Below are 16,000 nucleotides of genomic sequence, written 5' to 3'. Positions count from 1 at the left end.
ATGAAGTCTTGGGACAAAGGGGTCCCCAGGATGTCACAATGGGGCCTGGGGACCAGGGGGGGTCCTGGGATGTCACAATGGGCCCCAGTGAAAAAGGGGGTCCCTATGGTGCCACAATGGGCCCTGGGGACAAAGGGGGTCCCCTGGATGTCACAATGGGCTCTGGGGACAAGGAGGGTCCCCAGGATGTCACAATGGGCCCTGGGGACTAGGGGGGGTCCTGGGATGTCACAATGGGCCCTAGTGACAAAGGGGGTCCCTATGGTGCCACAATGGGCCCTGGGGACAAAGGGGGTCCCCTGGATGTCACAATGGGCTCTGGGGACAAGGAGGGTCCCCAGGATGTCACAATGGGCCCTGGGGACAAAGAGCGTCCCCAACATGTCACAATGGGCTCTGGGGACAAAGGGGGTCCCCACGGTATCAGAATGGGCCCTGGGGACAAAGGGGGGTCCCCTGAATGTCACAATGGGCCCTGGGGACAATGGGGGGTCCTGGGATGAAACAATGAGCCCTGCAGACAAGGGTGGTACCCACGGTGTCACAATGGGCACTGGGCACAAGGGGGGGTCCCCATAGTGTCACAATGGGTCCTGGGGACAAGTGGGGTCCCCAGGATGTCACAATGGGCCCTGGGGACTAAGAGGGGTCCCCTGAATGTCAAAATGGGCCCCAGTGACAAGGAGGGATTCCCAGGATGTCACAATGGGCCCTGGAGATAAGGGGGTGTCCCCAGGATGTCACAATGGGCCCTGGGGACAATGTGGGGTCCTGGGATGTCACAATGGGCCCCAGTGACAAACGGGGGCCCCTGAATGTCACAATGGGCCCTGGGGACAATGGGGATCCTGGGACGTCCCAATTGGCCATGGGGACAAGGAGGGATCCCCAGAATGTCACAATGGGCCCTGGGGACAATGGCGGGTCCTGGGACGTCCCAATGGGCCCTGGGGACAAGCAGGGATCCCCAGGATGTCACAATGGGCCCTGGGGACAATGGCGGGTCCTGGGACGTCACAATGGGCCCTGGGGACAAGGGGGGGTCCCCAGGATGTCACAATGGGCCCTGGGGAAAAAGAGGGGTCCCCTGAATGTCACAATGGGCCCTGGGGACAAGGGGGTGCTGAGGATGTCACAATGGGCCCTGGGGACAATGGGGGGTCCTGGGACGTCACAATGGGCCCTGGGGACAATGGGGGGTCCTGGGATGTCATAATGGGCCCTGGGGACAAAGGGGCCCCCTGAATGTCACAATGGGTCCTGGGGACAATGGTGGGTCCTGGGACGTCACAATGGGCCCTGGGGACAAGGGGGGGTCCCCTGAAAGTCACAATGAGCCCTGGGAACAGAGGGGGCTCCCCAGGACATCACAATGGGCCCTGGGAACAATGGGGGGTCCTGGGACGTCACAATTGGCCCTGGGGACAAGGGGGGGTCCCTTGGATGTCACAATGGGCCCCAGTGACAACGGGGGTCCCCAGGATGTGACAATGGGCCCTGGGGACAAAGAGGGGTCCACTGAATGTCACAGTGGGCCCTAGGGACAAGGGGGTGCAGTGGATGTCACAATGGGCCCTGGGGACAATGGTGGGTCCTGGAATGTCACAATGGGCCTTGGGGACAATGGGGGTCCCCAGGATGTCACAATGGGCCCTGGGGACAATGGGGTTGCCCAGGATGTCACAATGGGCCCTGGGGACAATGGGAGTCCCCAAGGTGTCAGAACGAGCCCTGGGGACAAAGTGGAATCCTGGAATGTCACAATGGCCCCCAGTGACAAAGGGGTTCCCCATGGTGCCACAATGGGCCCTGGGGACAAAAGGGGTCCCCAGGATTTCACAATAGCACTGGGGACAAAGGGGGGTCATGGGATGTCACAATGGGCCCTGGGGACAAGGGAGATTCCCATGGTGTCACAATAAGCCCTGGGGACAAAGTGGGGTCCTGGGATGTCACAATGGGCTCTGGGGACAAGGAGGGTCCCCCAGGATGTCACAATGGGCCCTGGGGACAAAGGGGGTCCCGGGATGTCACAATGGGCCCCAGTGATAAAGAGGGTCCTCACGGTGCCACAATGGGCCCTGGGGACAAAGGGGGTCCCCTGGATGTCACAATGGGCTCTGGGGACAAGGAGAGTCCCCCAGGATGTCACAATGGGCCCTGGGGACAAAGGGGGTCCCGACGGTATCAGAATGGGCCCTGGGGACAAAGGGGGGTCCCCTGAATGTCACAATGGGCCCTGGGGACAGTGGGGGGTCCTGGGACGTCACAATGGGCCCTGGGGACAAGGGGGGGTCCCTTGGATGTCACAATGGGCCCTGGGGACAAAGGGGGGTCCCCAGGATGTCACAATGGGCCCTGGGGACAATGTGGGGTCCCCTGAATGTCACAATGGGCCCTGGGGACAAGGAGGTGCCGAGGATGTCACAATGGGCCCTGGGAACAATGGGGGGTCCTGGGACGTCACAATTGGCCCTGGGGACAAGGGGGGGTCCCTTGGATGTCACAATGGGCCCCAGTGACAACGGGGGTCCCCAGGATGTGACAATGGGCCCTGGGGACAAAGAGGGGTCCACTGAATGTCACAGTGGGCCCTAGGGACAAGGGGGTGCAGTGGATGTCACAATGGGCCCTGGGGACAATGGTGGGTCCTGGAATGTCACAATGGGCCTTGGGGACAATGGGGGTCCCCAGGATGTCACAATGGGCCCTGGGGACAATGGGGTTGCCCAGGATGTCACAATGGGCCCTGGGGACAATGGGAGTCCCCAAGGTGTCAGAACGAGCCCTGGGGACAAAGTGGAATCCTGGAATGTCACAATGGCCCCCAGTGACAAAGGGGTTCCCCATGGCGCCACAATGGGCCCTGGGGACAAAAGGGGTCCCCAGGATTTCACAATAGCACTGGGGACAAAGGGAGGTCATGGGATGTCACAATGGGCCCTGGGGACAAGGGAGATTCCCATGGTGTCACAATAAGCCCTGGGGACAAAGTGGGGTCCTGGGATGTCACAATGGGCTCTGGGGACAAGGAGGGTCCCCCAGGATGTCACAATGGGCCCTGGGGACAAAGGGGGTCCCGGGATGTCACAATGGGCCCCAGTGATAAAGAGGGTCCTCACGGTGCCACAATGGGCCCTGGGGACAAAGGGGGTCCCCTGGATGTCACAATGGGCTCTGGGGACAAGGAGAGTCCCCCAGGATGTCACAATGGGCCCTGGGGACAAAGGGGGTCCCGACGGTATCAGAATGGGCCCTGGGGACAAAGGGGGGTCCCCTGAATGTCACAATGGGCCCTGGGGACAGTGGGGGGTCCTGGGACGTCACAATGGGCCCTGGGGACAAGGGGGGGTCCCTTGGATGTCACAATGGGCCCTGGGGACAAAGGGGGGTCCCCAGGATGTCACAATGGGCCCTGGGGACAAAGTGGGGTCCTGGGATGTCACAATGGGCCCTGGGGACAAGGAGGTGCCGAGGATGTCACAATGGGCCCTGGGGACAATGGGGGGTCCCCTGAATGTCAAAATGGGCCCTGGGGACAAGGAGGGATTCCCAGGATGTCACAATGGGCCCTGGAGACAAGGGGGTGTCCTCAGGATGTCACAATGGGCCCTGCGGACAAGGGTGGTACCCACGGTGTCACAATGGTCACTGGGCACAAGGGGGGTCCCTATAGTGTCACAATGGGTCCTGGGGACAAGTGGGGTCCCCAGGATGTCACAAGGGCCCTGGGGACAATGTGGGGTCCTGGGATGTCACAATGGGCCCCAGTGACAAAGGGGGTCCCCATGGTGCCACAATGGGCTGTGGGGACAAAAGGGGTGCCCAGGATGTCACAATGGGCCCAAGTGACAAGGAGGGTCCCCACGGTGCCACGATGGGTCCTGGGGACAAGGGCGTCCCCCAGATGTCACAATGGGCCCTGGGGACAATGGGGTTGCCCAGGATGTCAGAATGGGCCCTGGGGACAATGGGAGTCCCCAAGGTGTCAGAACGAGCCCTGGGGACAAAGTGGAATCCTGGGATGTCACAATGGCCCCCAGTGACAAAGGGGTTCCCCATGGTGCCACAATGGGCCCTGGGGACAAAAGGGGTCCCCAGGATTTCACAATAGCACTGGGGATAAAGGGGGGTCATGGGATGTCACAATGGGCCCTGGGGACAAGGGAGATCCCCATGGTGTCACAATAAGCCCTGGGGACAAAGTGGGGTCCTGGGATGTCACAATGGGCCCCAGTGACAAAGGGGGTCCCCATGGTGCCACAATGGGCCGTGGGGACAAATGGGGTCCCCAGGATGTCATAATGAACCCTGGGGACAAACGGTGGTCCTGGGACATTTCAATGGGCCCTGGGGACAAAGGGGGGACCCCAGGATGTCACAATGGGCCCTGGGGACAAAGGGGGTCCCCTGGATGTCACAATGGGCTCTGGGGACAAGGAGGGTCCCCAGGATGTCACAATGGGTCCTGGGGACAAAGGGGGGTCCCGTGAATGTCACAATGGGCCCTAGGGACAAGGGGGTGCCGAGGAGGTCACAATGGGCCCTGGGGACAATGGGGGGTCCTGGGACGTCACAATGGGCCCTGGGGACAAGAGGGGATCCCTAGGATGTCACAATGGGCCCTGGGGACTAATGTGGTCCCCACGGTGTCACAATATGTCCTGGAGACAAAGGGGGGTCCCCAGGATGTCACAATGGGCCCTTGGGACAATGGGGTTCCTGGGATGTCACATTGGGTCCCCAGTGACAAAGGGTGTCCCCAGGATGTCTCAATGGGCCCTGAGGACAATGGGAGGTCCCCATGGTGTCACAATAGGTCCCCAGTAACAAGGGATGTCTCCACGGTGCCAGGATGGGTCCTGGGGACAAGGAGGTCCCCAGGATGTCACAAGGGGCCCTGGGGACAAAGAGGCTGCCCAGGATGTCACAATGGGACCTGGGGACAAGGGGGTCTCCAGGAACTCACAATGGGCCCTGGGGACAATGTGGGGTCCTGGGATGTCACAATGGGCCCCAGTGACAAAGGGGGTCCCCTGAATGTCACAATGGGCCCTGGGGACAATGGGGGGTCCTGGGACGTAACAATAGGCCCTGAGGACAAGGGGTGGTCCCCATGATGTCACAACGGGTCTCCAGTGACAAGGGGGTCCCCAAGGTGTCACAATGGGCCCTGGGGACAATGCGAGGTCCTGGGACGTCACAATGGGCCCCAGTGGCATGGGGGTCCCCAGGATGTCACAATGGGCCCCAGTGACAAAGGGGGTCCCCTGAATGTCACAATGGGTCCTGGGGACAATGGGGGTTCCTGGGACGTCACAATGGGCCCTGGGGACAAGGAGGGATCCCCAGGATGTCACAATGGGCCCTGGGGACAATGGGGGGTCCTGGGACGTCACAATGGGCCCTGGGGACAAGAGGGGGTCCCCAGGATGTCACAATGGGCCCTGGGGACAAAGAGGGGTCCCCTGAATGTCACAATGGGCCCTGTGGACAAGGGGGTGCCGAGGATGTCACAATGGGCCCTGGGGACAATGGGGGTCCTGGGACGTCACAATGGGCCCTGGGGACACAGAGGGGCCCTAGGACGTCACAAGCAGTCCTGGGGACAAGGTGGGGTCCCCTGAGAGTCACAATGAGCCCTGGGAAGAGAGGGGGCTCCCAAGGACATCACAATAGGCCCTGGGAACAATGGGGGGTCCTGGGACGTCACAATGGGCCCTGAGGACAAGGAGGGATCCCCAGGATGTCACAATGGGCCCTGGGGACAATGGGGGGTCGTTAGACGTCACAATGGCCCCTGGGGACAAAGAGGGGTCCCCTGAATGTCACAATGGGCCCTGGGGAAAATGGGGGGTCCTGGGACGTCACAATGGGCCCCAGTGACAAGAGGGGGTCCCCAGGATGTCACAATGGGCCCTGGGGACAAACAGGGGTCCCCTGAATGTCACAATGGGCCCTGGGGACAAGGGGGTGCCGAGGATGTCACAATGGGCCCTGGGGACAATGGGGGGTCCTGGGACGTCACAATGGGCCCTGCGGACAAGGAGGGATCCCCAGGATGTCACAATGGGCCCTGGGGACAATGGGGGGTCCTGAGACGTCACAATGAGCCCTGCGGACAAGGGTGGTACCCAGGACGTCACAATGGGCCCTGGGGACAAGGGGGGGTCCCCATAGTGTCACAATGGGTCCTGGGGACAAGTGGGGTCCCCAGGATGTCACAATGGGCCCTGGGGACAATGTGGGCTCCTGGGATGTCACAATGGGCCCCAGTGACAAAGGGGGTCCCCTGAATGTCACAGTGGGTCCTGGGGACAATGGGGGGTCCTGGGACGTCACAATGGGCCCTGGGGACAAGGAGGGATCCCCAGGATGTCACAATGGGTCCTGGGGACAATGGAGGGTCCTGGGACGTCACAATGGACCCTGGGGACAAGAGGGGGTCCCCTGGATGTCACAATGGGCTCTGGGGACAAGGGGGGTCCCCAGGACGTCACAATGGGCTCTGGGGACAAAGGGGGGTGTCGACGGTGTCACAATGGGCCCCAGTGTCAAAGGGGGTCCCCATGGTGCCACAATGGGCCCTGGAGACAAAGGGGGTCCCTTGGATGTCACAATGGGCTCTGGGGACAAGGAGGGTCCCCAGGATGTCACAATGGGTCGTGGGGAAAAGGAGGGATCCCCAGGATGTCACAATGGGCCCTGGGGACAAAGAGGGGTCCCCTGAATGTCACAATCGGCCCTGGGGACAATAGCGGGTCCTGGGACGTCACAATGGGCCCCAGTGACAAGAGGGGGTCCCCAGGATGTCACAATGGGCCCTGGGAACAAACAGGGGTCCCCGGAATGTCACAATGGGCCCTGGGGACAAGGGGGTGCAGAGGATGTCACAATGGGCCCTGGGGACAATGGGGGGTCCTGGGACGTCACAATGGGCCCTGCGGACAAGGAGGGATCCCCAGGATGTCACAATGGGCCCTGGGGACAATGGGGGGTCCTGGGACGTCACAATGAGCCGTGCGGACAAGGGTGGTACCCAGGATGTCACAATGGGCCCTGGGAACAAGGGGGGGTCCCCATAGTGTCACAATGGGCCCTGGGGACAAGGAGGGATCCCCAGGATGTCACAATGGGCCCTGGGAACAATGGGGGGTCCTGGGACGTCACAATGGGCTGTGGGGACAAGGGGGGGTCCCCAGGATGTCACAATGTGCCCTGGGTTTCAAAGAGGCGTCCCCTGAATGTCACAATGGGCCCTGGGGACAATGGGGGGTCCTAAGACGTCACAATGGGCCCTGAGGACAAGGAGGGATCCCCAGGATGTCACAATGGGCCCTGGGGACAATGGGGGGTCCTGGGACGTCACAATGGGCCCTGGGGACAAAGAGGGGTCCCCTGAATGTCACAATGGGCCCTGGGGACAAGGGGGTGCAGTGGATGTCACAATGGGCCCTGGGGACAATGGGGGGTCCTGGAATGTCACAATGGGCCCTGGGGACAAAGGGGATGTCCCCATGGTGCCACAATGGGCCCTGGGAGCAAGGGGGTCCCCAGGATGTCACAATGGGTCCTGGGGACAATGGGAGGTGCCCAAGATGTCACAATGGACCCTGAGGACAAGCAGGGGTCTCCATGGTGTCACAATGGGTCCCCAGTGACAAGGAGGGATCCCCAGGATGTCACAATGGGCCCTGGGGACAATGGGGGGTCCTGGGACGTCACAATGGGCACTGGGGACAAAGAGGGGTCCCCTGAATGTCACAATGGGCCCTGGGGACAAGGGGGTGCAGTGGATGTCACAATGGGCCCTGGGGACAATGGGGGGTCCTGGAATGTCACAATGGGCCCTGGGGACAAAGGGGATGTCCACATGGTGCCACAATGGGCCCTGGGAGCAAGGGGGTCCCCAGGATGTCACAATGGGTCCTGGGGACAATGGGAGGTGCCCAAGATGTCACAATGGACCCTGAGGACAAGCAGGGGTCTCCATGGTGTCTCAATGAGCCCCAGTGACAAAGGGGGGTCCCCAGGATGTCACAATGGGCCGTGGGGACAATGAGGCTCCTGGGACATCACAATGGGTCCTGGGGACAAGGGGGGGACCCCTGAATGTCACAATGGGCCCTGGGGACAATGTGGGGTCCTGGGATGTCACAATGGGCCCCAGTGCCAAAGGGGGTCCCCTGAATGTCACAATGGGCCCTGGGGACAATGGGGGATCCTGGGACGTCACAATGGGCCCTGGGGACAAGGGGGGTGTCCCCTGAATGTCACAATGGGCCCTGGGGACAATGTGGGGTCCTGGGATGTCACAATAGGCCCCAGTGACAAAGGGGGTCCCCTGAATGTCACAATGGGCTCTAGGGACAATGGGGGGTCCTGGGAAGTCACAATGGGCCCTGGGGACAAGGGGGGTGTCCCCTGAATGTCACAATGGGCCCTGGGGAGAAAGGGGGTCCCCAGGATGTCAAAATGGGCCTTGGGGACAAAGTGGGGTTCTTGGATATCACAATGTGACACAGTGACAAAGGGGGTCCCCATGGTGCCACAATGAACCCTGGGGACAAAGGGAGGTCCCTAGGATGTCACAATGGGCCCTTGGGACAATGGGGTTCCTGGGATGTCACAATGGGTCCCCAGTGACAAAGGGGGTCCCCAGGATGTCTCAATGGGCCCTGAGGACAATGGGAGGTCCCCATGGTGTCACAAAGGGTCCCCAGTGACAAGGGAGGTCCCCACGGTGCCAGGATGGGTCCTGCGGACAAGGAGGTCCCCAGGATGTCACCATGGGCCCTGGGGACAAAGGGGGTCCCCAGGATGTCACAATGGGCCCTGGGGACAAAGAGACTCCCCAGGATGTCACAATGGGACCTGGGGACAAGGGGGTCCCCAGGAACTCACAATGGGCTCTGGGGACAATGGAGGTTCCCCAGGATGTTCACAATAGGCCCTGAGGACAAGGGGTGGTCCCCATGGTGTCACAATGGGTCCCCAGTGACAAGGGGGTCCCCAAGGTGTCACAATGGGCCCTGGGAACAACGGGGGGTCCTGGGACGTAACAATAGGCCCTAGGGACAAAGGGGGTCCCCATGGTGTTACAATGGTCCCGGGTGACAAAGGGGGATGCCCAGGATGTCACAATGGGCCCTGAGGCAAGGAGGGGTCTCCATGGTGTCACGATGGGTCCTGGGGACAAGGGGGTCCCCAGGATGTAAGAATGAACCCTGGGGACAATGGGGGGTCCTGGGATGTCACAATGGGCCCTGGGGACAATGGGGGGTCCTGGGATGTCACAATGGGCCCTGGGGACAAGGGGGTCCCCCAGATATCACAATGGGCCCTGGGGACAATGTAAGGTCCTGGGCTGTCACAATGGACCCTGAGGACAAGGGGGGTCCCCAGGATGTCACAATGAAGTCCTGGGACAAAGGGGGTCCCCAGGATGTCACAATGGGGCCTGGGGACCAGGGGGTGTCCTGGGATGTCACAATGGGCCCCAGTGACAAAGGGGGTCCCTATGGTGCCACAATGGGCCATGGGGACAAAGGGGGTCCCCTGGATGTCAGAGTGGGCTCTGGGGACAAGGAGGGTCCCCAGGATGTCACAATGGGCCCTGGGGACAAAGAGCGTCCCCAGGATGTCACAATGTGTCCTGGGGACAATGTGGGGTCCTGGGATGTCACAATGGGCCCCAGTGACAAAGGGGCCCCCTGAATGTCACAATGGGTCCTGGGGACAATGGGGGGTCCTGGGACGTCACAATGGGCCCCAGTGAGAAGGGGGGTCCCCAGGATGTCACAATGGGCTCTGGGGACAAAGAGGGGTCCCCTGAATGTCACAATGGGCCCTGGGGACAAGGGGGTGCAGTGGATGTCACAATGGGCCCTGGGGACAATGGGGGGTCCTGGAATGTCACAATGGGCCTTGGGGACAATGGGGGTCCCCAGGATGCCACAATGGGCCCTGGGGACAATGGGGTTGCCCAGGATGTCACAATGGGCCCTGGGGACAATGGGAGTCCCCAAGGTGTCAGAACGAGCCCTGGGGACAAAGTGAAATCCTGGAATGTCACAATGGCCCCCACTGACAAAGGGGTTCCCCACGGTGTCACAATGGGCTCTGGGGACAAAAGGGGTCCCCAGGATTTCACAATAGCACTGGGGACAAAGGGGGGTCATGGGATGTCACAATGGGCCCTGGGGACAAGGGAGATCCCCATGGCGTCACAATAAGCCCTGGGGACAAAGTGGGGTCCTGGGATGTCACAATGGGCTCTGGGGACAAGGAGGGTCCCCAGGATGTCACAATGGGCCCTGGGGACAAAGGGGGGTCCTGGGATGTCACAATGGGCCCCAGTGACAAAGAGGGTCCTCATGGTGCCACAATGGGCCCTGGGGACAAAGGGGGTCCCCTGGATGTCACAATGGGCTCTGGGGACAAGGAGGGTCCCCAGGATGTCACAATGGGCCCTGTGGACAAAGAGCGTCCCCAGCATGTCACAATGGGCCCTGGGGACAATGGGGGGTCCCCACGGTATCAGAATGGGCCCTGGGGACAAAGGGGGGTGTCGACGGTGTCACAATGGGCCCCAGTGACAAAGAGGGTCCTCATGGTGCCACAATGGGCCCTGGGGACAAAGGGGGTCCCCTGGATGTCACAATGGGCTCTGGGGACAAGGAGGGTCCCCAGGATGTCACAATGGGCCCTGTGGACAAAGAGCGTCCCCAGCATGTCACAATGGGCCCCAGTGACAAAGGGGGTCCCCTGAATGTCACAATGGGCCCTGGGGACAGTGGGGGGTCCTGGGACGTCTCAATGAGCCCTGGGGACAAGGGGGGGTCCCCAGGATGTCACAATGGGCCCTGGGGACAAAGAGGGGTCCCCTGAATGTCACAATGGGCCCTGGGGACAAGGGGGTGCAGTGGATGTCACAATGGGCCCTGGGGACAATGGGGGGTGTCCAGGATGTGAGAATGAGTCCTGAGGACAAGGGGGGGTCCCCATGGTGTCACAATGGGTCCCCAGTGACAAGGAGGGGTCCCCATGATGTCACAATAGGCCCTGGGGACAAAGTGGGGTCCAAGAATGTCACAATGGGCCCTGGGGACAAAAGGGGTTGCCATGGTGCCACAATGGGCCCTGGGGTCAAAGGGGGTCCCCATGGTGCTACAATGGGCCCTGGGGACAAAGGGGGGTCCTGGGATGTCACAATGGGCCCTGGGGACAAAGGTGGTGTCCCCATGGTGCCACAACGGGCCCTGGGAGCAAGGGGGTGGCCAGGATGTCACAATGGGTCCTGGGGAAAATGGGGGGTACCCAGGATGTCACAATGGACCCTGAGGACAAGCGGGGGTCTCCATGGTGTCACAATGGGCCCCAGTGACAAAGGGGGTCCCCTGAATGTCACAATAGGTCCTGGGGACAATGGGGGGTCCTGGGACGTCACAATGGGCCCTGGGGACAAGGAGGGATCCCCAGGATGTCAGAATGGGCCCTGGGGACAAAGAGGGGTCCCCTGAATGTCACAATTGGCCCTGGGGACAAGGGGGTGCAGAGGATGTCACAATGGGCCCTGGGGACAATGGGGGGTCCTGGGACGTCACAATGGGCCCTGGGAAGAAGGGGGGGTCCCCAGGATGTCACAATGGGCCCTGGGGACAAGGGGGTGCCGAGGATGTCACAATGGGCTCTGGGGACAATGGGGGGTCCTGGGATGTCACAATGGGCCCTGGGGACAAGGGTGGGTCCCCAGGATGTCACAATGGGCCTTGGGAACAAGGGGGTCCCCCAGATATCACAATGGGCCCTGGGGACAATGTAAGGTCCTGGGCTGTCACAATGGACCCTGAGGACAAGGGGGGTCCGCAGGATGTCACAATGGGCCCTGGGGACAAAGGGGGTCCACACGGTATCAGGATGGGCCCTGGGGACAAGGGGGGTCCCCTGAATGTCACAATGGGCCCTGGGGACAATGGGGGGTCCTGGGATGTCACAATGAGCCCTGCAGACAAGGGTGGTACCCACAGTGTCACAATGGACCCTGGGGACAAGGGGGTGCCGAGGATATCACAATGGGCCCTGGGGACAATGGGGGGTCCTGGGACCGCACAATGGGCCCTGAGGACAATGGTGGGTCCCCTGAATGTCAAAATGGGCCCTGGGGACAAAGGGGGGTCCGCAGGATGTCACAATGGGCACTGGGGACAAAGGGGGGGTCCCCAGGATGTCACAATGGGCCCTGGGGACAATGTGGGGTCCTGGGATTTCACAATGGGCCCCAATGACAAAGGGGGTCCCCTGAATGTCACAATGGGTCCTGGGGACAATGGGGGGTCCTGGGACGTCACAATGGGCCCTGGGGACAAGGGGGGGTCCCCAGGATGTCACAATGGGCCCTGGGGACAAAGAGGGGTCCCCTGCATGTCACAATGAGCCCTGGGGACAGGGGGGTGCAGTGGATGTCACAATGGGCCCTGGGGACAATGGGGGGTCCTAAGACGTCACAATGAACCCTGGGGACAACGGGGGGTCCTGGGACGTCACAATGGGCCCTGAGGACAATGGTGGGTCCCCTGAATGTCACAATGGGCCCTGGGGACAACGGGGGGTCCGCAGGATGTCACAATGGGCCCTGGGGACAATGGGGGGTCCCCTGAATGTCAAAATGGGCCCTGGGGACAAGGAGGGATTCCCAGGATGTCACAATGGGCCCTGGAGACAAGGGGGTGTCCTCAGGATGTCACAATGGGCCCTGCGGACAAGGGTGGTACCCACGGTGTCACAATGGTCACTGGGCACAAGGGCGGGTCCCTATAGTGTCACAATGGGTCCTGGGGACAAGTGGGCTCCCCAGGATCTCACAAGGGCCCTGGGGACAATGTGGGGTCCTGGGATGTCACAATGGGCCCTGGGGACAATGGGGGTCCTGGGACGTCCCAATGGGCCCTGGGGACAAGGAGGGATCCCCAGGATGTCAAAATGGGCCCTGGGGACAATGGCGGGTTCTGGGACGTCACAATGGGCCCTGGGGACAAGGGGGTTCCCCAGGATGTCACAATGGGCCCTGGGGACAATGGGGGGTCCTAAGACATCACAATGAACCCTGGGGACAACGGGGGGTCCTGTGACGTCACAATGGGCCCCAGTGACAAGGGGCGGTCCCCAGGATGTCACAATGGGCCCTGGGGACAAAGAGGAGTCCCCTGAATGTCACAATGCGCCCTGGGGACAATGGGGGTTCCCAGGATGTCACAATGGGCCCTGGGGACAATAGGAGGTTCTGGGATGTCACAATGGGCCCTTGGGTTTAGAAGTCAGGTCTAAGAGTGCAGCGTTTGGGGTGCAGGGGCTTGGGGGGAAATTTAAGGTTGCAGAGTGTGGGGTGCACAGGACTGGGGCACAGGATTTGGGGGTGCGGGGTTTCAGGGTTCAGGATTTGGAGGTGTGGAGTTTTGGGGTGCAGGGGTTGGGAGTGCAGGGTGGTGGGGGTGAGAGATTTGGGTGCAGGATTTGGGGGTGCAGAGTCTTGGGAGGCAAGGATCCGGGTCTTCAGGATTTGGGGGTTCAGTGTTTAGGGCAGCACAATCTTGGGGTGCAGGGGTTTGCAGTGAAAGGTTTGGTAGGCAGGATTTGGGGTGCAGGATTCTGGGGTGCTGGGTTTGGGGTACAGGATTTGGTGTTGCAGGGATGGGGTTGAAGGGCTTGGGTTGCCAGGCCTTTGAGGTGCAGGATTTGGAGGTGCAGGGTTTGGGAGGGAATTCTTTGGGGTACAGGGTTTGGGGGCAGGTTTAGGGGTGTAGGGTATAGGACGGAAAGATTTGGGAATGCAGGGTTTGGGGTGCAGGTTTCGGGGTTCAGGAAGGTAGGGAGGGCAGGATTAGGGGGTGCAAGGTTTCAGTTGTAGGGTTTAGGGGTGCAGAGTTTGGTAGGGCCGAATTTGGGGGTGCAGGATCTGGGGTGCAGGGTTTGGGAAGACAGGATCGGGGGTGGAGGATTTGGGGGTGCAGGATTGAGGGGCAGGGTTTTGGTGCAGGGCTTGGGGTCAGGATCTGGGGTGCAGGTTTGGGAAGAGTATTTTGGGGTGCAGGATTTTGGGTGCCGTGTCTGCGGGGCAGGTTTGGGGTGATCACTGCTGATCCGCACACACTCTCTCTCTCTGTCCCCATTGTCCCCAATGCCCCCTTACCTGTCTCACCTCCCTCTCCAGCTCCGCTCCCACCCCCCCAATCCCCCTCAGCGGGGCCAGCCCGGGGTGCAGCTCCTGCAACGGCTCCTCCTCTGCATTCATTAACAATTAACACCCTCAGCAGCGCTAATTAACACCCCCCCCACCCCCCCGTATCCCCGCTGCCCCCTAATTACCCCCTAATTCGCGCTAATCACCCCTAATTCCCCCTCATTACTCACCCAGCAGCCCCTCGATGTCCGGAGCCGCCATCTTGCCCCGCCGGGAGGGCCACAAACCACCTCAAAATTGACCCAAAATAGCACTTTTTCAACCCAAAACCCTCCCGCTGAGGCTCCCCGAGCTGTGTCCCCAAAGCCCCCGCTGTTGTCACCTCGGGAAAAGCGCGAAAAAAGCGGCCCCGGGGGTCCCCGCGCTTCGCTTCGCGCTCTGAGGGAAAGCGCGGGAAAACGAGCGGAGACGGAAAGAGCCGAGCGGAGCCGAATGGGCCCGAGCGGAGCCGAATGGGCCCGAGCGGAGCCGAGCGGCGCCCGAGCGGAGCCCGAGCGGAGCCGAGCGGCGCCCGAGTCCCGGCCGGGGCCGAACGCACCCGAAGGGACCCGAAGTCTTCCCGAAGGGGTCCGAGTGGAGCCGAACGCACCCGAAGGGACCCGAAGTCTTCCCGAAGGGGTCCGAGTGGAGCCGAACGCACCCGAAGGGACCCGAACCCACCCGAAGGGGCCCGAGTGGAGCCGAACAAACCCGAAGGGACCCGAACCCACCCGAAGGGACCCGAACGCACCCGAAGGGTTCCGAGTGGAGCCGAACGCACCCGAAGGGACCCGAACGCACCCGAAGGGACCCGAAGTCTCCCCGAAGGGGCCCGAACCCACCCGAAGGGGCCCGAAGTCTCCCCGAAGGGACCCGAAGTCTCCCCGAAGGGACCCGAACCCACCCGAAAGTGCCCCAAAAGGCGCCAAACTCCCAAATCCCCCCCTTTTTACCCCAAAACCCGTGTTCCGCTCCCCCCCCGGCCCCTCCTCTTCCTCCCCCCGCCCCCTTTCTTCCCCTTTTCCCGCCTCACGATCGTTTCCCGCCGCGGCGGTGGCTGCGAGCGAGGCCACGCCCCCTTCCTCAGGCGGCGGCCAATGGGAAGCGGGGTGGGTGCGTGGCCACGCCCACTGTGCGTGGCGTGCGCGGAGGCGGCTCCGAGAGGAGCCGAAGATACACGAAGGGAGCCGAAGGGACCCGAGGGGACCCGAACGCACCCGAAGGGACCCGAACGCACCTGAAGGGACCCGAGTGGGGCCCGAACGCACCCGAGGGGACCCGAAGGCACCCGAAGGCACCCGAAGGGACCCGAACGCACCCGAAGGGACCCGAACGCACCCGAAGGGACCCGAGTGGGACCCGAACACACCCGAAGGGACCCGAAGGGACCCGAGTGGGGCCCGCACTCACCCGAAGGGACCCGAAGGGACCCGAACACACTTAGGGGGCTCCATGAGTCACTTATGGGTCACTATGGGGCACTCCTGGGTCCCTAAGGGGGAAATTATGGGGGTCTATGGGGAGTTCAGGAGGGACCCAGGAGTACCCCAAGGGACCCAGGAGTGCCCCAAAGGACCCAGGAGTTCAGGAGGGACCCAGGAGTGCCCCAAAGGACCCAGGAGTTCAGGAGGGACCCAGGGGTGCCCCAAAGGACCCAGGAGTACCCAAATGTGTTGTGTTTTGTTTTTTCTCTCTTGTTTATGTCCTCTTTTACCTGAAATGGGACAATGGGGGCAATGGGGGGCAATGGGGTCAGTGGGGGGCAATGGGGTCAGTGGGGGA

General features: G+C 61.8%; 1 long non-coding RNA gene across 1 annotated transcript in view; it reads right to left on the bottom strand.

The window, feature by feature from the left end:
• LOC139829519 (uncharacterized) overlaps positions 1-15,308 on the bottom strand; it is a 57,494-nt gene extending 42,186 nt beyond the window's left edge. Inside the window, exons 1-2 of the long non-coding RNA XR_011742023.1 lie at positions 15,252-15,308; positions 14,410-14,469 (exon numbers count right to left, since the gene is read on the bottom strand). This is a non-coding gene — a long non-coding RNA (uncharacterized lncRNA). The remainder of the gene's footprint in view (positions 1-14,409; positions 14,470-15,251) is intronic.
• Positions 15,309-16,000: the final 692 nt, after the last annotated feature.

The sequence above is a fragment of the Patagioenas fasciata genome, chromosome 20 (genome assembly GCF_037038585.1).
Source record: "Patagioenas fasciata isolate bPatFas1 chromosome 20, bPatFas1.hap1, whole genome shotgun sequence".
Taxonomy (NCBI): domain Eukaryota; kingdom Metazoa; phylum Chordata; class Aves; order Columbiformes; family Columbidae; genus Patagioenas; species Patagioenas fasciata.
This window is presented reverse-complemented; position numbering and strand designations above follow the sequence as displayed.